This window comes from Mus musculus, chromosome 7 (assembly GCF_000001635.26).
Source record: "Mus musculus strain C57BL/6J chromosome 7, GRCm38.p6 C57BL/6J".
NCBI classification, from domain to species: Eukaryota; Metazoa; Chordata; class Mammalia; order Rodentia; family Muridae; genus Mus; species Mus musculus.
Genome location: NC_000073.6, coordinates 45,948,964 through 45,971,620, shown reverse-complemented (window position 1 = coordinate 45,971,620; position 22,657 = coordinate 45,948,964). Strand labels below are relative to the sequence as shown.

Genomic DNA, 22,657 nt, shown 5'->3' with positions numbered 1-22,657 from the left:
AAACATTAAATATCTGTTTGCAAATATAATACATATATTATATTTGCAAATAAATATATATGTGTGAGTACATGTGTACTTTAGTGTATCAATGTGTATGTTTCTGGTTTTATGCATATATGTATATGCTTATGTGTATATTTATATGTGTACATGAGTATGTTTATGTTTATTTGTATATACGTGTATTTGAATGTGTGTACGTATATATGTTTGTGTGTATATCTATGTGTCTGCCCATGTAACTTTCTGTTTGTGTACATACATGTGCATACTCATCCATGTGTATATGTGTGTTATATATGTACACGTGTATATTTATATTTGTTTGCACATGTGTATGTTTATGTGTACACATGTCTACTTGTACACATGTGTATTTTTATGTGTGTGCATGTATAAATTTATTTTAGTGGCACATGTGTATGTGTTTGTGTGAACATGTGTATATTATGTTTGTACACGCACACAACAATAGTAGGTCCTCAGTGTGCATTGATCTACTTCTGCATTAGTATGTCAATGTCCAGGAGCACTGTTAGAATAATGTTCTCATGTTTGCTGATTTCTAGTCAACATACAATCAGTTCTCTTACATTACATCTGTGGGAGGAGCTTTAGTAGCCCAGTAATTCTTGCCACTGTACTCTTACTACCATTTTCTCTACCTAATTCTTCATCCCAATGCACTGCTCTGTTCCTAAAAGTATGGGCTCAGCTATTCTAGCTTAAGCACGTGTGAGGCTGTACGAGAATTCCACCTGCTCTATTGTAAATGCACAGCACTTTACACGATGGCAGCAGCACATCGGCTTTTGAAGGATTCCCTATGTCGTTTTCATGATAGATGCATGAGCACTGCTCTAACAGTCCATCCACATTCATCCACCCACAGTCTATCCTTCTGTGCTCCTGTCTAGAACGTCAGTGAGCACCAAGAGTCTACATCCTCGAGTCCTGCAGTAGTATTACACTGGAGTCCATTTCTGTAATACAAGTTGCACTTGGAAATCCATGACTGTGGCTACAGAGGAACATGCAAGAATACTCCTGTTTTACTGAGTCCATGTGTGCTCAGTTGGATTTCCACATGTGCTGCACTAGTATCTGTTGTAGCCTGTGCTCCATATCAGGGACATCCATGTGTTCTGATAGGCTGTTAGGACGTGTACATATGACTCCTTGAGTGCACCCCTCTGCTCCTGAACAAGAGCCTTGGTGTCCAGGTGCAGTGCTGCATTCTGATAAATCTATGATCACTTCTGCTGCAGGCATTTGTGGTGCATTAGTGGCATAACTGTGCTTGCAGTTGTATGGTAAATCCCATTTGCACGGTGTGCTGCACAGTGTGCTGCTCCATCTCCCTTCAGCCCTGTAATACTATACAATGTGTGCTGCTGTCCTCGTTCAGGCTTGCGTGGAGTTGTGCCTGTCCAGCCATCTGCTGTGTTGTAAGTGCACATCATCTTACATTGCAGTGTGAGTCCGTTGGCTTTGGCCAAGACACCATTGTGTAGAGATTTAGTGCTAGATGCCTGTGTGCTGCTCCACTAGTACATTCATGTGCAGAGGGGTACTAATATGTCCTCATGCCTGTCTAATAATCCCACGAGTGTGGATGTCTAAGACCCATAGGTTCTGCTGTAGTATCATATCTGTGTGCTTTTCAGGTGTAGTACTGTGTGCCACTGAATTCATTTATCCACGAGTACAACCTTACAAGAACATGTGTAAGCACTTCTCTAATGTGGAATCCATAGGCACGCCTTTACTTGTATTTTCATGAACAACAGTCTACAATGGAGTGTGGGTACAGGAGCTCACATAAATATAAAGTAAAAGAGTGTTTGTGGATTCACTATAAGACACTTGATCATGCATGTTCTCTGCACATAAATCATATTTAAAAAGCATTAGTAGTATCTTCTGTGCATGAAATATATTAGCAGAGCATCACACGTACACTCACGCGCACACACACACACACACACACACACACACCTAAAGCAGCACACACAGCATCTTTGTAAAAACCTGTAGAAGACCCAGCTGTCCCTGTGCTCACAGATAAAGCAGCACACCTGGATGCCCAAGTTCAGCCATATGCAGAAGTCTTATTTCAGAAAAGCACATGAATTTAATAATGCGGGACTCATGGGTTTAGGACATCAGCATTCATGAAAGGACTAGACAGGAACCCACAAAGATAACCTTAGTATTTTCTGCACATGACTCATATTAGTAGAGCCCCATGTGCACATAGGTTACTGATGCACTACACAATGGCCTCTGTGTAAAACCCTGTAGGAGCCACAGAGGTCCTTGTGCTCACAGATGAGCACTAGGGGAGCCAGGACTGTTAAACACTCAGGGTTGTTGCTCCGAAGAAAAGAATGCATGACCAGTTGTCTACACAGAAGACCAGGAGTGGATATGGTTAATAGCCTGGGAACCTTTGCACCGTGTGGCTGAGACCACAGCAGGTCCTCCCCCTGACCTTTATCATCAGCTTCTTTTTTCTCAGTCAATCTACAGAGCCCGTCATTCTGGGCTTTGCAAAGAGGCTCCATGTAGTCGTGTCTGCTCTATATTGAGCTTACATTGCTCCTCAAAGAGATGTATGTATGTTTTTCTGTGCATATGGGCTTGCGATAATTATCACCAGAATAAGATTTCACCAAATTGTGCTGTGCTTAAATATGCCTAAGATAAACTACTCCAGAATTTTGAACCAGCACTAGCTACTTATCCGTGTTGCATTAAACTGCTTCCCATGGATTGTCTCTCTGCCAGTAATAGAGGTCATTGCAAAAACTGGTGTACTACTGTTGCAGAGCTAACATGCATTTATAGCAGAGCAGATAGATATAGCTCTGGACATGCCTGCAATAGAACAACACTGTATACATTTTCAGGAGTAGAGCTGGGATTTACAAGTACACAATGTACTCGAAAGTGCACAGCAATAAAACCTGATGTACCACATGCAGGCGTCCTGCACCAGGAGTGAGCATGGATTTACTAGGTGTGCAAATGAGAGGTAGTCATGGCAGTGCCCTCTGCATTGAAGACGTGCCTTGAAAGCAGATGTCCTAACTTCTGCACGCATATGCATTTACCAGCACATCCAGACACATCGAAATTGCTCAGCATCCGTCCATATCGTGTCCCAGTGCCTCAGCACACAGGAAATACAACTAAAGCAGTGTTCGTGGGTGTATGAACACAGCCATGCACAGCTGTACTATGTATAAACACAAAGAGCATGTATGATCACTCTCCTATTGAATTCACGTGCACTCATCTCTTGTGTTTAAATGTGAGCTGCTGCATTAGTACACCACTGGGGACTGCTGTTCGTGAATTCCCGTCGGATTTGTTAAATGCGCATCAGTTTAGGCAGCAGTAGTAGTAAACAAGTTTTGGGAAAGAAGCCATTGTGTAATGCCTGACCATGTGTGGTGACTGACACATTGTGTGCACCGAGGCACTATTGTACCTTTCAGTGTGCCTATGTATTACTTTCACGGGTGCTTATAACTGACACCCATGAATCCAACTGTAATACTACATTCATCCATGTATGGCTATACTCAGACTTCCATGTGTGCTGCTGTACAAGGACATGGCATCATGCCTATAACATGGAATCCATGCCCACTCCTTGATGTGTATTTGCATGGATGCTGGATGGTGCTGTACTAGTATCCTTGTGTGGACTAAAGGTCCCTGACAGCTGGCTGTCCTGATGTGCTACGCCATGCATGGAAACACAGACCCCGGGACTTCAGTGTGCACTGTTGTGTGCCTGCATTAGCACTTCAGTGTCCTGGTGGAGTGTTATACTGATATTCTCATATGAGCCGATTTCTAGTGAATCTTCCATCACTCCTGTTACAGGGATGGTACCAGAGTCACACGGGACAATAGAAGAAAGAGAGACACCCGAGGATGAAATCAGGCTTTGCAGCCACAGGGAGAAACGAACTCTGTGGACTGAACCCCAGACAGCCTTGCAGAAGCATATTTATCGGTTACATTAAACTTATTTTTAAACTAAAACAGATTCCTCATCCTAAAACTCAGCTCTAATCCCCGTGTGTCTTGAAGGAACAGCTCACCCCTGCAGTTTTGCTGCTTACTGTGGGCTCTGTCTGCAGTACTCAGTAATGCAATACATTCCTGGTTTGCCAGGAACACCTTGTGACTAAAGTCATGCAAGCTCCTTCAGAAAAACAACTCTATACATCACAGAGAGCAATCACTGTTCTCTACAATGGTTTCTTCAAGGTCTAAGTACTCCCAGAAAACAGCTTCTTCATTTTGATGTTTACAGCAGACACGGTGACTATTAAATCTCTCACCACATTGCAGCTCATCTGTGTGTGGTGCATCAGGGCAACTGTTCCTGCAGCTTTCATTATTTTTATTGCACTGCGTAACTGTCCACTCCAGTGCATGCCTCTATTCCTAAAATCATGTGCACTGCAGGTCTAGCTCAGGTATGGTCATAGCTGTACACTAACACCTTCATCTTTATGGTAAATGCACATCAGCTTACACTGTAGTGCTAGTACGTTGTTTTTGCAAAGGCGCCATTGCACAGTGCTTGCATGATAAACGTGCGTGCTATGCTGTTCGAGTACATTCACTGGTTATGCCACACTAGAATAGCCTTGTGTGCTCCTCTAGCTCTTCCACGAATGCAAATGTCAATGAAACTCATGACCATTGACTATTAAATCCATGTACAGACCTTTAGTTCTCTTTCCATCTGTACTACTATAATAGTAAACCTGTATGGACTGATGTTCATGAACATCTGTGTGCTCTGATGTGCTGGTAAATGCATGGACACACAGGCACTAGGACATTGCTGTCCCTGCCCTATGTCTACACTAGCATTTCAACTCCAGGTGTGCTGCTATAATAATACAACCATTATTGGTGCTGTACCCTTACCTCCATTTACAATGTGTAGGTGTCCATCCCAGACACTGATCTTCAGGTGTGTGAAGAGCAGGACATGTCCATCCATCTGCTGTCTTGTAAGTCCCCATCAGTTTACACTGCAGGAGTGGTGCATCAGTCACTGAAAACTGTGTAGGGCTTTTGTACCAGATGTGTGTGCAATGCTCAGCTAATACACTCATGTGCAGCGATATTGCCGTATATCCTTGTGTGCTCTGGTCTAGCGCTCCCTTGGGTGCTGATGCTGTACATTTGTTAGCCCTGCTGTAGTACTAGATCCGTGTATGTCTCTGTAGCAGCACATCTGTGCACCGTCGTACAACAGCATCCGTATGGGCTGCATTATGAGGACATTTGTGATCATTCACTTAATACTGAATCCTTGCATGCTCCTTTACCTACACTCCAGGTGTGCTGCTATAATTATACACCTGTGGGACTACTGTTTACAGACCTCCACGCGTTCTGATGTGCGAGTAAACACATGGGCATCATGGAGTGTGTTGTCTCCTGTGGTATTGAATCCATGTGCACTTCTTTGCTTGTATTTCCATGTCTGCTGCTGTAGTAACACCCTCATGTAGTTTGCAGTTTGTGGACATTGATGTACTCAGATTGCTAGAAAGCACGTAGATACACCGAATGATATTCATTGCTCTCTTTCTGCACAACTCCATTCATATCCAAGTGCCTTGCTATGACAGTGTTCTCATATGTACCGCTTCTGGTAAATCTACGATGGTGTCTGTTGCCATACAGCAGTGCTCAGTGCATTAATAATAATAAAACTGTGCATTAATAATAATAAAACCGCGCTTGCTTTTGTTGGACAGACGCTTGCATTTGTACTGAGCCCTTGCCCAGCCAGGTGCAGAAGCGCGCAGAGCAGCTCACCCATCTGCTAAGCTGTGAATGTCATCTGTTTACACTGGAGTAGTAAAACATCTGTGAAGACACCATCGGGTAATGCTTTAGAAATAAATGCATCGCTGGGCGGTGGTGGCACACACACCTTTCGTCCCAGTACTCCGGAAGCAGAGGTGGATGGAGCTCTGAGTTCAAGGCCAGCCTGATCCAGGACAGCCATGGCTACAGAAAAGCCAGAGAGAGACAGAGACACAGAGAGAGACAGAGACACAGAAAGAAACAGAAAGAGACAGAGAGAGAATGTGTGAGCAGCGCTCTGCTAACATATTCATGCACAGTAATGCTCTAGGGCATCCTATTATGCTCCTGTGTTGTACTTTTGTGAGCGCTGAGGTTGGAGACCCATGATTCCTACTGTACTTTTGCATCTCTGTGTTGTTAGTCTCTCTGTGCTCGCCTGTACTTGGACATCCATGTATGCTGCATGAGAGTATGCATGCTCTCCCCTACAATCCTCTACCTGTATTCTCATGCATGTGGCGGTACTAGCACACCTGTTTTTGACCACTGTATGCAAACACCCATGAGTTCTGATGTGCTAGCAAACACATTCACACACTGATAGTAGGCTTTGAGTGTGCATTTGTCTGCTTCTGCACTAATGCAATGTCCATGTGTTCTGCTGCAAGAATATTCTCCTGCACACTGCTTTACAGTGTGAGGTTGCTTTTGTTGCAGCACATCTGAGCGTGTTGTAAATTTATATCTGTGTACATGTACATATAGATGTATATATTGGAGTGTGTACATGCATATAATTTTGTTTGAAACTATATCTGTGTATACATGTGTCTATTTATATGTAAACATTAAATATCTGTTTGCAAATATAATACATATATTATATTTGCAAATAAATATATATGTGTGAGTACATGTGTACTTTAGTGTATCAATGTGTATGTTTCTGGTTTTATGCATATATGTATATGCTTATGTGTATATTTATATGTGTACATGAGTATGTTTATGTTTATTTGTATATACGTGTATTTGAATGTGTGTACGTATATATGTTTGTGTGTATATCTATGTGTCTGCCCATGTAACTTTCTGTTTGTGTACATACATGTGCATACTCATCCATGTGTATATGTGTGTTATATATGTACACGTGTATATTTATATTTGTTTGCACATGTGTATGTTTATGTGTACACATGTCTACTTGTACACATGTGTATTTTTATGTGTGTGCATGTATAAATTTATTTTAGTGGCACATGTGTATGTGTTTGTGTGAACATGTGTATATTATGTTTGTACACGCACACAACAATAGTAGGTCCTCAGAGAGGGTCTGCTTGTGTTTCCCCAGGATCACCGACAACCGCTGTGGGTTCCAGAACGGCTGACCAGAGCAATTCAAAACAAGCAGAACAATGAGGGCGTGGATGTTCCTGTGTCTGGGAATGCTCCCGCTAGTGAGAACTGAAGAGCTCTATGTTCCTGAAACCCATGCTGTTGACACATTCAAGTGTTTCCTCAATTCTTTACATCTAATGCTTCACTACCTCTTGGCTTACCTCTGCATTTTCCTATTTTAAGGAGTGGGTGAGAGTTGTTCTTTTAGGCGCTGCCATATCCTGTGGATTGGTATTCATGCTTTGGTTGGTTTGCAAGTTCAGATCTCAACAGAAACGTGACAAGGTGGTCATCACCCAAGCACTCATGGCCATTGAACAAAGGGCCTCCTCCGAAGTATGGTTATCCATGCTACATAAATAATAGACATTCGAGTCCTTAGCTCTAGCACCTCACGGGTCTGTGTACCCATTGCACTGGGATGAGTAAGACTCGATTTCCTTGATCAGCCCTTGCACATCACTGAGGCTATGCCCATTGCATGCGATAGGGTGATCATGGTCTGCCAAAAAACGAGATCCTTCTTGATCGTTGCGAGCTGAAGAGGCTAGTGACTAGATTGTTGGATTAGGCCATAATAATAAAAAAGGGGGAGATGTGGGAAGCCACATACACCATTACAAGATGGCGCTGGCTACCGCTTGTCACCGCCCGTAAGTTCTGGTAAACAAACAATGTGCGCATGTGCATAAGGGTTTAGCGTCAAGTCACAGCCCATCCTGGGAATGTAAATGAGGCACTGAAAGCACAACCAATCAGGTATAGACACACCACTCCTAGGCCTATATAAGTGGTGCCAGTTTTGGGGCTCGGGGTCTTCTTGCCTTCGCTATCAAGCTCTTCCAATAAACATGTGCAGAAGAATCCTGTTGTGACGTCCTCCTTGCTGGCAAGTCGGGAATCCACAGAGGAGGAGCTGGAGAGATGGCTTGGTGGTTAAGAACACTTCTTATTCCTGCCGAGGATCCAGATTCAGTCTCTAGCACCCACATGGTGGCTCACAACCATCTCTAACTTTCTGACTTCAGAGGGAACCAGACATGCATGTGGTGCACATACATACATACATACATACATACACATAAGCAAAGCACTCATACATATAAATATCATTCTAAAAAGAAAGGCTATTTAAAACAAAAGGAAGACAGTTTACAAAAGGACCGAGGCAAGAGAGAGGTAACTTTTGCCAGAAAAGGGAAGGAGTGACAGAAACAGAGGAGGGCTGGCTGGACAGTGAAGGCTTCATGGGGTCTCAGCATCACATACAAACAAGGATGCTGGGGTCGTGGATAGGAGATGAAGCCACACCCTGACCTGACTGGTTAGTGCACACATCTGTCCTCATGCCACAGAGTGCTGGTCAGCTAAGCTACAGGGCATCTGAGTCTGGAATACACCTCAGCCAGGGCCAAAAGCTTGGCTTGTGAGTCTTTCAGGACATAGCAGCCAGGACCTGTGATCAGCGAGCTGTCTGCCTCTGAACTGTAGAGCCCTTCTCGGTGTCTCAGTTTCTCTTAAAGTTTAGAAAACACAAATATATAGGGCCAACTTGGTTTGCAAAGGAGACATGAAGGACTTTGGCTGTCACACCTACAGATATCCTGGCAGTACCTGAGAGGGGGGGCTCAGAGAGACAAGTTCACTAAACTGACGGCAGATGCACCATCTAGTTCTCTGTATGGTTAGTTGGCTGGGTGGTTGGTTGGTTGGTTGGAGGGTTGGCTGGCTGGCTGGTTGGTTGGTTAGTTGGTTGGTTGGTTGGTTGGTTGGGGCCGGCCTGCGGCTCTCATGTCTGGGTTCAAGCCTGGGAGGCAGCCTGGGGCTGAAAAAGAAGAGGGAACCTAGGTGGGTAGAGAACTAATGGAACCAAGACAAGCTAGTCTGCTCAAGGTTCTAATCTTTAATGGCGGCGGACATGCTTTATAAAGGAGAGAGGAAGCCCATTCCCACCAAATCATCCTTGGAGCCCAGCTGCAGGTAACCACATGTAGGATCTCGGGTATAGTCTCCGGAATAGCTAGGCTGACTCCCAGCAGGTAGCAGCAGCGACAGTGGCTGAACAATAGAGTTTTCTAGGGAGGCAGGCTCCACCCTAGGTGATCTCTTAGTGGTATAGCAAAGTCAAGGTTTGGCTCAGCCTGCTTCAGGCTTGTTGGAGGTTACAGGTTGGTTGATTGGTTGGCTGGCTGGCTGGCTGGCTCACTGGTTGGTTGGTTGGTTGGTTGGTGGGTTGGTAGGCTGGTGGGTAGGTGGGTTGGTTGGTTGGCTGGCTGGCTGGCTCATTGGTTGGTTGGTTGGTGGGTTGGTTAGTTGGTTGGCTGGCTGGCTGGCTCATTGGTTGGTTGGTTGGTTGGTTGATTGGTTGGTGGGTTGGTGGGTGGTGGGTTGGCTGGCTGGCTGGCTGGCTGGCTCATTGGTTGGTTGGTTGGCTGGCTGGCTGGCTTGCTCGCTAGCTGGCTAGTTGGTTGGTTGGTTGGTTGGTTGGCTGGTTGGTTGGTTGGTTTGAGACAGGTTCTTATGCTATAACTGTGGCTGACCTGGAGCTTGCTCTGTAGACCAGACTGACCTTGAACTCACACAGATCCACCCTGATTCTCCTGTGCTGGGATCAAAGGTGTGTGCCAGCACATCCCACCCATCTTGAGGTTTGATCTGATTAAAACAGCATCTGGTCCCACCCCTTACCTGCTGTATACTCAGGAGAGCAGGTCCCACACCTCGCCTGGGCAGAGAGGTAGAGATGGTCCTGGTGAGGGGATGTGAGACAGACAGCCCCACCCCAGACAGGGCAGTGCTAGAGAGTTGGACCTAATGGCCTTGGTGCAGGAGAACTGACCCTGATGACATGAGCAAGGGAGAGCTGGTCCAGCCCCTTGCTGGTTGTCAAAAGCAAGAGAGATGGCTCCACCCCTCTCCTGGGCAAATCAGAGAGCTCACACAGGAGAACAGCCCAATGCTTATCAGGCTATGAACTGCTGGAGCATGTGAAGAGGCCCGTACTCTAGTACCAAAGGTGTAGGGTCTCCATGACACAGGGCAACAACAGGACTCATGATGGATGGATTTAAGGCCCAGTGAGGATCCAGCATTGATCGTGTAGCAGAGGCCAGAGGCTGAGAACCAGACCAGTGACTCACTGCAGTGAACAACTGCAGGTAAAGATGCATAGACAAAAGGGTAAACTGTGGGACACATTGCAGTTTCCACCACAAGGTAGGTTTTGGTTTGGTTTTGGTTTGATTTTAGTTTCTTTTAGGGGAATGGTAGCAAGAGTGAAGAGCACATATGGAGGAATGGGGGGATGAGTGAGATTGGAGTGCATGCTGTGAAATTCATAAAGAATCAGAAAAAAAAATTTTTAAAACATTGCTTTCTAGAAATTTTGATACAACGTATCCTACCTCACCTCTAAACAATTACACTCAATGCGACTAATACTTGAATTATAAGCTGTAAGATATAACTTACGTTCCAATAGCTATATAAATTTATAATATAGTCATCTTGTCAATTCTTTTCTTTTGCAGAACAGCTGCCGAGATGTATCAAGGCCACTACAAGTGTGGGGGGCATTGAACCACACTGTATCTGGAGCTGGTGGTAGAATTTGACAGAAGGCCGAGGCAAGTGGATCTCCATGAGTTCAAGGCCAGCCAGAGCTAGAGAGTGAGATAAGACCCTGTCTCAAAAATAGATCGATAACTTGGCAGAGTCACCACATAGTGCTTCTCTTGCAGGAACAAAGAGACAAGAGATATGGGCCGTGGAGGCTTAACCCAAGGCTGTAGAAAGCTGCAGAGACCCAACAGTATGTGGCAGAGTTAGATTCCCTGTAAGGAGGCCCTGGGAGTCCACTGTATGAAGTCTGTGACAGAAAGGAACCCAAGGATGTTGGAGATGCCAAGAGAGTGGAACATCTGCCAGGAACGGCTGCAGGTATGAAGTAAAGCCAGCCCAAGAGAGAGGTCACTTGTCCTGTAGGTGACAGGGAAGGAGTGGGGGGGGGCTACCCAAGACTTGGAGCGAAGATGTTCACTCTGCTGGCTTTTGGTCTTGCTTAGGTCTGATTGTTTTGTCCCTTTTGGACTGTGAATGGTTACATTATGCCATGGCATATTGAAAACATTAGCTTTAATGTATAGAAGCTAAAGTTAAGAATTTGCCTAGGTCAGCTGAGACATTGGAGACTTTTGTAGACCGACTAGATGCCCTTTTGTATTATGAGATGAGCATGAGGCTGTGGTACCCAAGGAGCATTGTGAGGATTCATAGTGACATGTTTGGGTGTCAACTCATGATGGATGGATTTATGCACCACCCTAGGCTGGTGGTCCTGGGTTCTATAAGAAAGCAGACTGAGCAAGCCAGAGGAAGCCAGCCAGTAAGCAGCACTCCTCCATGGCCTCTGAGGCAGCTACTGCCTCCAGGTTCCAGCAATCACTACTTTCGATGGTGAACTGTTACTTGAAGTAAGATATATGGAGTTAAACTAAGTGAAATAAACCCTTTCCTTCCCGAGTTGCTTTTGGTAACAGTGTTTCATCACAGCAATAGTAGCCCTAACTAAGATAAACACAATACTTACCACTTTAACCACCCTGCAGCTTTTGTTTCATTTTGTCCAGCCTCTTTGTCCAGTTCCAGAACCTTCTCTGGTGGGGCAGAGGCTGCCGAGGAGTATCCATGCTGTAGTCTGGTTCGGTGCTCTACACCTTTTAACCACTGCGGAGTGCTCCCCTCTGCCAATGGCCACCTTGGGTGTATCTGCCCGTTGCCTGGAGATTTTCCCACTTTGTCATTGTCAGAACTGGCGCTGTGAACATTCAGGTATAAGTTTTGATTGGAACACTGCTTTTCAGCTCCGTGGGGTCTACACCAGGTGTAGACTTACAGTGGTAACTGTTAGCTTATTAAGAAATTATGGTGCTTCTAGAAAACTGACCTGGTAACTCAGCTCCAGAGATTATAAACCAGGTTGAGAAACTTCTTGAGGCATCCTCAGTGGTTGTCATGAGAAGACACATTTGAGGACCAGGGCAGTTCGGAGCACTTCAGTGTTGTGCGTGTCCTTCACAGAGAAGGCCTCTAGCGGTCCACAGGGCATCTGCGGCAGTCCTTGAGGGACCTGGGATGAAGTCATGTTTTCAAGTGGTAGATGCGACCAAAAGCAGAAGCAATTATATCAACTGCTTTCTTTTTTCTGGTGCTTTCATACTTGTGACTGACAGACAGCTGACACCCTGAGCCTCAGTAATTCCCCCCATCTTTAAGCTGATCTTCTCGGGTATTTGGTCCCAGCAATGCAAACACCCGATGGACACACAGGGTAAAAAGCCTAAGCTGTCCTGACACTGGCAGCCCACCACAGGAAAATACAGATGGAAAACACCAAGTAGGAGCCAAATGCAGAAAGAACTTAGAAAGAGCAACACAAATGTGGGTGTAGAGGAGTTTCGACAGAGCTGACCACACAAGCAGCAAGAGCAGCAGGTGGGACTGTCATGCCCAGATAACATCATCACCGGCTCTAGATGCCAGACATGGAGCTTCAGGGTTTGATTTTTGCCCTGCATGGTTTCTGTCTTGCTTTGGTGCCACGGCATATCGGAAGTATTATTTTATTTTACTTTACAGGGCCTTACAGTTAAGAGCCCCCCTGACTCTCACAAGAATTTGCACTTGACTGTAAGAGAATGCAGAATTGGGTAGGGAAGCGATGGAGCCAAGCCTCCCCCAGCTCAAGAATGACACTGGGATGGGTCTGTTGGAAATCTGACCATAGGGGAGGTTTAAAGCTTTCTAACTCCGTCATTCTGAGGAGACACCTGTCTTCACACTGAAGAGGAAGTTGTGAATCTGAGCAACATGAAGTGCCTCCATTGTACCAGACAGCATCTAAGAGCTAACTGCAGACTCGCTGTGGGACTAGGGTAGAACTTAATTTTCCAGAACCTACTTTTAATGATGGTTCTTAAACCTGCCCTCCAGCACACCACTCACCAGAGGGAGTGGGCAAGAAAGGATACCGGGGAAGTGGACCTGTTTAGAAATGGTTCTTTGGAGCAAATCCCATCGACATTGTCAGGAAATCCACAGTTCAGTTCACAGGTCAGCAGCAGGAGCTCTATGCCCACAAAAACACTTCACAGATACACTAGCAGTCCAGTTCAGTAGAGTCAGGATAGCAAACACCAACCAGCAGCAGTGGCATGACCTAGCAGAGACAGCCAGGCCTTGGAGGGACCAGGAGGTGATGCCAGGAGAAGTTCTCCATTGTGCCTTTCTTGACAAAGAGAAGATCAGTGAAGACTCAAAACCAACAAGCATTTAGCTATGCAAGCAAGCAAGCCAAGCTCAGCCTCCATCACAGTCTGTTAGACCTATTTATATTCCCTCCAAACATCATGTGTCTTCCATGGGTCTTGCCTCAGCATGTGTGTCTGTCTCAGCTGACATCACTCTGCCAATCAGCCCAAGTCCTCAAAAGCAGCAGGAAGCCACAACACACCACCAAAAGGTTTTTGTTTTGTTTCTCTCTATGGAGGCCCGACAAATGCAGCCCAACTATGCAACGAAAGGCAGACCAATACATGTGTGTTGTTAGTGAAGACTCCTTCATCACGTGTCCTTTCACATGCTTGCTTTAGCAGAACATCCTTTCACTTGTGTCTGCTTCAACGAAACATTTCTACATGAGTCTGCCTCAGCCTTTCACCTGTGTCCACTTCAGGAAAACACTCCGTGTGTTCGCCCTAGCAAAGCGCCAACCAACACAACTGAGTTTCCAAAGAACCCTAAAGCTTCCACTTCACTAGGGCTTGAAGGAAAGATTACTTTTCAACATAGGATCTCCTACATTGCCCACGCTGACCTAGATCTCCTAGGCTCAAGTGATCCTCCCACCTTAGCCTCCCGTGTCCTGGGACATCGACCACCACACCAGGGAAGGCTGTAACTACATAGCCCTGAAGACATATGTGGGCCACACCTGAGAGAGACCATGCGTTCTTTTTGTATGGAAGAGCTTTGGCTACCAGCCCCTCACTCGCCATACATAATGAGTGCACAGTGAAACTGAGACACGGTCAACAGTCGTTTCAGCCATAGCAATATTCATGATTTTCCCACTCTCTTCTCTACTTAAATACTATGTGATGCCAACTCCTCTCCGTGCACCCTTTCAATTTAGCTACGTGAACCTGCAAGCCTCCTCCCATGCGTGCACCAGCCTCCTTTCCAGGTGACATCCCCTTGCTCCGGATATATTTTTGTCAGTTCAGTGCAAAGGGCAATTGGACGGCACTGTGTGTTCAAAGTTCCTGGTCTCTGCAGTACTGACTATGGATGCCAGCCCTGGCTTTTATTCTGGGCCAATGTGGCTGGTCCTTTCCAGGACTATCATTGTCCCTTCGTGTCATTTATTTCCTGTAGACTCATGCCTATGTCTCAGCACTGCCTAACACCTGCAAAGGAATCTCCCAGTGTGTCTGCCAACAGTGGTGGGCGGAGATTACTTACGCTAAGCAAGAGTACAGAATTTACAAGTCTCTGAGAACTGTCAGCAACAGACAACTGTCACTTCCTTTTCTTTCTGTCCTTGCTGCTCTCTGGGATCAGATGAAACACACTGACTTGAGTAACATGGGGACTAATAGCAAGATGGTCCCAACATCTCCCTCAAAACACAAAAGCTTTGCTCCCTGAGTGCGGGAGTCCAGTCCCAGTGGGGTTCAGGTCAGCCAGAGAAGAAGATCAACATGATCTGAGGGTGAATCAGGACGGCTGTGTGTGTTGAAAAAAAAAAAAAAGGCTACACCCTTTATGCCATATTTGCATAGTAGCTCAATCACAGGCAATGCTGAAAGCAGACATAATGATTCCAAGAGATGTATTATCTTTTCCTGGACTGTTTTTAACCCATTCGAGCCCTATTTTTCAACATCTAGAACTAAAGAGGTAATCAACTCTATTACAGGATTTTTCTTTGAAGCAAAAGCAAAATGTTCAGCAAGCTTCTGAGCATTGCTTTTCTAAGGTTCAACAACCCCACTAGGTGCCCCTTACTCAAGGTGCCCCTTATGCAACCCCACTAGGTGCCCCTTATACAACTCTACTATGTGGCCCTTATACAACCCCACTAGGTGCCCTTTACACATCCTCCTGCAGGCTCTCAGCCTTTGTGGTCAGGAGGTGCCGGACATTGAGTCCCGAGAAACAAACAAATGAGAGCAATTTTCATTTCAAGGGGCGTGATGCAGTATTCGTACCAGGCCGCATAATAAACACTGAGGTGCCTCCTAACTGTGCTCCTGTGTGCCTTAGTCTTACAACACAGGCATGTTCTCCTCATAAGCTCCCAAAGGGAAGGTCCGGACATCTCACTCTTCTTCCATCATGCCATAGCATCCTAATTCCTTCAAAGTATGATCCTGTGCATGGCAAACGGGATCAAGCAGTCTCACTTATTAACAGAATCTGCTTCTCATGGGGCATACCAGGTCTCGCCATTCGTCCTGTAAGTTATGGACCCAGGGAATCGATTGAAGGCTCTATCCTATACTCATTAACTGGACTCTTGCCCTCAACTGCCCAAGGCCTCAGGGTCAGGGTCTGGGCCCATTGTTTCTCTCGATTGTGTGCTTTCATCCTTGGGACCATGTAAGGGCCTCGGAATTTCTGGAACCACACAGCTTTAACTGATCTATCCTTGGTTCAAACAAGGGGCACCAAAGGGATTCTCATGTAGGAGCAGGCAGTGTTACCACACTATACATTTCCACAGAGGTGGAAGGGTTTTTTTTCCCCAAAGAATTATTTTGTTTAGAGAGATTGACCTTGTATACATCTACATCCTCTACCAAAGCTCATACACAATTCCCCAGAGGTTAAAAACGTAAGGGGACTCCCACAATGCATAGTGAGAATCACCGAAGATGAGAGGGAGAGGAGGATGCTGGAGAGCTGTGAGCCTCTGCGTCAATGTGCTGGAGCACTGTCAGGCAGCCATGGTTGCCATGTGGTCCATGCCACCTGCATGTGATGGTTTGAGTAAGAATGGTCCCCACAGACTCGTATATTTGAATGACTAGTCGTCAAAGAGTGACGTGCAGCCTTGTTGAAGTGATGTGTTATTGGGGATAGGTTCTGAGATTTCAAAAGCCCAAGCCAGGCCCAGTGTCCAGCTTGTCCTTGTTCTCCTCTCTGTCTCTATCTCTCTCCTGTCTCTCACTGTTTCTCCGTCTCTCTGTGCCTCTTCTCTATCTCTCTGTGTCTCTGTGTCTTCTCTGTCTCTCTATATCTCTGTCTCTTTGTGTTTCTCTCCCTGTCTCTCTCTGTCTCTCTGTCTCTTTGTGTCTCTATGTCTCTGTGTCTCTCTGTCTCTGTGTTCCTCTCTGTGTTTCTGTGTCTGCCTCTGTCTCTATGTCTGTCTCTGTCTCTGTGTCTCTCTCTGTCTCTGTATGTTTCTGTCTTTCTGTTTGTCTCTCTGTGTCTCTCTCTGTCTCTCTCCTGTCTCTCACTGTTTCTCGGTCTCTCTGTATCTCTCTATGTCTCTTCTCTGACTCTCTGTGTCTCTCTATGTCTCTGTCTCTTTGTGTTTCTCTCTGTGTGTCTCTCTCTGTTTCTCTGTCTCTTTGTGTCTCTATGTCTCTCTGTGTCTCTCTGCCTCTGTGTCCCTCTTTGTGTTTCTGTTTCTGTGTCTTTCTGTCTCTGTCTCTATCTCTGTGTCTCTGTGTCTCTCTCTGTCTCTGTCTCTCTCCACCTTTGGACCAGGGTGTAGAACTCTCAGCTCCTTTTCCAGCACCAGGCCTGCCTGCCACCACACACCCCACCATGATGACAATGGACTTACCTCTGAAACTATAAGCAAGCCCCTCCCCCACAATGAACTGTTTTCTTTCCTGTGAGTTGCCTTGATCATGGTATCTCTTCACGGTAATAGAACAGTGACTCAGTCACTGGTTCTGGACTGCCATAGTTTGCCTTTTGGCGCTTGCTATAGAAGAAAAGCCCTTGCTTAGGTTGGTAAGTAACCCTTTCTGTGAGTGGGAAGTAAACACCAAAGGATACGCCTGGCATGTGCTCGGGGCTTTTATAATTGCTTCTTGTGTGCTTCCAACCTGCTTTCTTCAGCATTGAGAGTTTCAGTTTTATCATATGTCCAAATGGTCCCTCGGCACCACCGGCACTACCACCACCACAACAAACAAACTTTTGGCTTTTTGCCTCTTACTGAGCAAGTTTATAGTAAAACCACACTGTAAGTGGATTATCAAAATTGTATTGTCTTATTTTTTCTATTTCTGTGATAAAGGCCATTGTGGGAAGCCACATGTGCCGTTGCAGGGTGGCGCTGGCCACCACTGGCCACCACACATACATAGGCAGTAAAGTTTTTTGCCAAGATGAGGTTTGAGAATTAACCAATCAGATGAGAGAGAAGTTAACCAATCAGATGAGAGAGAAGTTAACCAATCAGATGTAGGCATGCAAATGGGGTGGTAAGCATAACCCAAGCACAACCAATCCGGGTGTGAAACACGCCTCTCCTAGGCCTATATAAGCAGCACCAGTTCTGGGCTTGGTGTCTCTTCACCTCTGCAATCAAGCTCTCCCAATAAATGTATGCAGAAGGATCCTGTTGCAGCGTCGTTCTTGCTGGCGAGCCAGGGCACGTGCAAGAAGTGATGCCGAAACCCGGGAAAAGAAACATCTTCAGGCACTAGTGAAGACCCCCTGCTACAGGGAGAATTCAGAACTGCATCATGGGGAAGGAGCAGTTAATAAAGTGTTCCCGTAAAACAGACTGCTGAGAAGGATCCGGCGTGGATTCAGAACTCTTCAGCTGGGGAACGGTGGTACCAGTAAGTCTCCCAAATTGATCCCTGGGTTAAAGGGGGATATGTTTTTTAAGAAAAAGGAAAAGAAAAGGGAGGAAAAATAAAAGGAATCAGTGATAAAGAAAAGGAAATAGTGAAGGAAAGGGAGAGGGAAAGGAAGGGAAAGGAAAGGAAAGGAAAGGAAAGGAAAGGAAAGGAAAGGAAAGGAGAGAAGGGAAAGAGAGAAGAGAAGGAAAGAAAGGATTGAGATGATAATGTTCCCAGCTTTGGGACAAGTTAAGGTTCCCGGCTTTGGGACAAGTTAAGGTTCATGAGTTTTTCTCCCATTGACTCTTTGTGGGTAGGTCTGATAGTTTTGGTCTTGTTTGTTCTGATATATGGACTCTGTTACTGTTTGAAACTGTGTGTAGAGGCAGTCAAGACAGGTCAGAAAATCCTTACAGAGCAACAAGAGAGTATGTCGGAAGAGGAGAAGGGCGAGCCAGGGCGCGCGCAAGAGGCCATAACCAAAAGCAACCTGGGAAAGAAAGGTTTTATCTGTCTTACAACAATTAGATCCCGCTCTATCACTGAGAGAAGTCAAGGCAGGAACTCAAGGTAGGAACCTGCAAGCAGGAACTGAAGCAAAGACCACAGAGGATTGCTGCTTACTGCCCTGAACCCTGTGCCATGCTCAGCCTGCTTTCTTATACAATTCAGGGCCACCTGCCCAGGGGTGGCACTGTGTGCCCACTGTGAGCTGAATGCTTCCATATCAGCCATTAATTAACACTACAGGACAGTCTTTAAAAAAAAGAAAGATTTATTTATTTTATGTGAGTACACTATTGCTTTCTTCAATCAAGCACACCAGAAGAGGGCATAGGATCCCATTACAGATGGTTGTGAGCCACCATGTGGTTGCTGGGAATTGAACTCAGGACCTCTGGAAGAGCAGTCAGTGCTCTTAACCGCTGAGCCATCTCTCCAGCCCAAGATAGTCTTGTAGAAGCATTTTCTCTATCGATATTCCCTCTTCCCAGAGATGTCTAGGTTTGTGTCAAGTTTACAAAAACAAGTACATTTTAAAATTTCTAAGTCTTAACATATTTGTAGACAATATGAGAAGCACAAGGGTTTGGATCCTTTCTTTTGCTTTTGTTTGATTATTCTACTGAAATATGGCTAAGAAGCTAAAACTCGCCAGGCAGTGATGGCAGATGCCTTTAATCCCAACACTCAAGAGATAGAGGCAGGTGTAATATCTAAGTTTGAGGCTAGCCTGGTCTACATAGTCAGTTCCAGGACAGCCAAAGATACACAGAGAGACCTTGTCTCACGAGACAGACAGGCAGGCAGGCAGGCAGGCAGGCAGACAGACAGACAGACAGACAGAAAGAAAGAAAGAAAGAAAGAAAGAAAGAAAGAAATAAAGAAAGAAAGGGAAAATTATCAGTGAGGACAGGTATCCAGTGAAGGGTGAGCTCCACAGCCCTGAGCCACCCAAACACCTGTGACACACCACCTAACACAAGTGATCTATAAGACTTAACACCTGTGACACACCACCTAACACAGGTGATCTATAAGACCTAACACCTGTGACACACCACCTAACACAGGTGATCTATAAGACCTAACACCTGTGACACACCACCTAACACAGGTGATCTATAAGGCCTAACACCTGTAACACACCACCTAACACAGGTGATCTATAAGACCTAGCACCTGTGACACACCACCTAACACAGGTGATCTATAAGACCTAACACCTGTGACACACCACCTAACACAGGTGACCTATAAGACCTAACACCTGTGACACACCACCTAACACAGGTGATCTATAAGACCTAACACCTGGGACACACCACCTAACACAGGTGATCTATAAGACCTAGCACCTGTGACACATCACCTAACACAGGTGATCTATAAGACCTAGCACCTGTGACACATCACCTAACACAAGTGATCTATAAGACCTAACACCTGTGACACATCACCTAACACAAGTGATCTATAAGAAGAAATGGTTTACTTTGATTCACAGTGTCAGCCCACAGTCACCTGACCCTGTTGCCTTTGGGCTTATGAGGAGGAACACTGGACCAAAGCAGCTCACAGAGAGTCCAGGAACTATAGAAGGGAAACCGCTGGGGCGCCAATATCTTCCTCAAAGGCACGTCCCTGTCATCCGCTGTACACCTGGAGGGCAAAGTGGAGCCGTGATAAATAGGTTCCATGGGGCTCTGGTCCAGCCTACAGTGCTGGGAGTGTTACAGCTCTTAGAAGGGAGGAGGTTTGGGTAGTCTTCACAGGGGGGCTAGCCGAGATCCCAGGTCTCTTGTCAGCTACTGCAGCAGCGACAGTGCCAGCGGCAGAGGGGAGGCAGCAGCAGCTGTGCATGAGCCTGGCCAGCCAAGGCGGGTCCAAGGTCCAGGGATGATGCTTCAGGAGAGAGAACTCTTCCCCAAGTGGTACAGCTCAGTAAAACAGCTACTCTCAGACGATCCTCTTGTGTGCTTCACTCCATCTGGACAGAGACTATATAAACATTGAGGAGTGGGGCGGGATTTAGGGGTAGGTGTTTCCTATTGGCTCTTTGTGAGCTGTTAGTGATGCTCTATTAGCACAAAGAAGGACTCCAGTGTTCAATACATACGTGACTGAGTGCCCATGGTCCTCTCAGTGGGGTGTTGCGGTTACATGTTCCTGAGCACGTACGGAAATGGGTAGAGAAGGGGTCCACCCCTGCTGATGATCCCAAGCCTCTGAGATTCCTAGGGTCTGACCTCACTCAACCTTACCAGTTCTTCTGTCTGGTGGCCTGGCCCACTTGCCCACACCACCCCCAAGTGATCTGACTTCCTCCCATCTAGTCACACCTCCCCAAGGTCCCAGCCTCTCCTCATGTGGCCATAGGCTGATAACCAAACCTTCAACATACAAGCCTGAGACACTCCTTTTTTTTTTCTTTTTTTTATATTTAGAGGCAGGGTTTCTCTGTATAGCCTTGGCTGTCCTGGAACTCACTCTGTAGACCGGGCTGGCCTCGAACTCAGAAATCTGACTGCCTCTGCCTCCCAAGTGCTGGAATTAAAGGTGTGCACCACCACTGCCCGGCTCTGAGACACTCCTGATCGCAGCTACTGCTGGACACAAAATCAACAGCCCTGTAGCTCAGTTGGTGAGGCGTGCTTGTCTAGCCCGCATGAAGTGATGGGTTAGATCCCCTACGCTGCATGAACCAGGCGTGGTGGTGCCCATCTGTAACCCCAGCACTTAGGAGGTGGAAGCAGGAAGACAATCAGGGCCAGCAGCTTCTGCCACATGTCAAAGCCAAGGCCAGTCAGGGTTGTCTGCAAAGCCCAGAGCCCCACTCCCCATCCCCCGCCATGGCCTGTTCTGCTGTAAATGTGCACGATGGGACCACTGGGTCCATGGAAAGCTCCAAGAGTTGCCATTTTTTCCTTTCCCAGGACTGCCTCTCCAGGTTGAGGTTGTCCTGTCAGCGTGGGGCAAGAGCATGATGCGGAATAGAGGCCTTAACTAACCCACAAGAAGCAAGAATACTGGAGCAAGAGAAACCTGGGTACCAGAGAGTCAGGTGCTGAGGATGTTTGCAGCCTAACCCAGCCTGTCCCAATACAGATGCCAGCAGAGCCAGCAATGGATAGGCGTGTTAAGGCCTAGCTTACTGTTGCCTGTCTAGCTAGCCCTTTGAGGTGTTACTAATGTTATAAGGAAACTTTTCCATGTGCTGTTACTAGGGAACTTCCTCATGCCCGAGTTGATTGCAGATTCTGTTATGTTCTGTGGGTTGGTGGTCTTAGAAACCAGTCACAATAGAGGTCAGTTAGAACTGCTTTGTATAGGTAGCCACAATAAGCAAGGACCGGAACCAACAGCCCAGCGGCACTTCCTGCGCCTACTCATGAGTTTTTATGGTATTTGCTTCTATAAGCTGCCCCTGGGATGGACCCCAAGATTAGAAAGACACCTGCAGCAATATAAAAAGCTATTTGGAGTAAAACTTCCATTTTGAGTAGGGGTCGAATAAAGTTTGAATTCCCAACACCTCGTGGGAACTGACATCCTCCTTAACAGAAGGAGACATGAAAATCCAGGCTGGCAAGTTAAGATATGAATGTTAGGCTAGCCAAGTCCCACACCACGGGTGAACGGCCCACTCAATGAGAACAGGATAAGTGTACAACAAAGACTTGTTTCTAAGGAAACCCCTATCCCTAAGTTCTGATGGGTGGAATAACTTGGCACAGATATTTGTGGATCTCAGGCTTAAAAGCTCTGTAGAATTCTGGCTGGTGGTTGCAGTTTAGCTCCTGAGTCTGTACTGTATCCCTGATCTTGGGGTGTGCCTTCAATAAACCAGCCCAATTTGACTGAGATGGTATGTGGGCAGTTTTTGTAGTGATTCCCAGACCCCGACAGATGGATTAATGCATGCATGCATGCATGGGTAGACAGAGCTAGGGATGGGCTCACAAGTCTTTCTCTGAGCTGGAAACAGATGAAGCCATGTCTGAACACACTTGTAGGAACCAGGC

The 22,657-nt window shown here is 46.1% G+C and overlaps 1 long non-coding RNA gene across 1 annotated transcript; it reads left to right on the top strand.

Moving 5' to 3' along the window:
* Positions 1–400: 400 nt before the first annotated feature.
* On the top strand, positions 401–8,127 carry Gm45983. Its single transcript, XR_001778117.1, has 2 exons — positions 401–481; positions 7,184–8,127. It is a non-coding gene; the product is annotated as a predicted gene, 45983 (long non-coding RNA).
* The last annotated feature ends 14,530 nt before the right edge of the window (positions 8,128–22,657 follow it).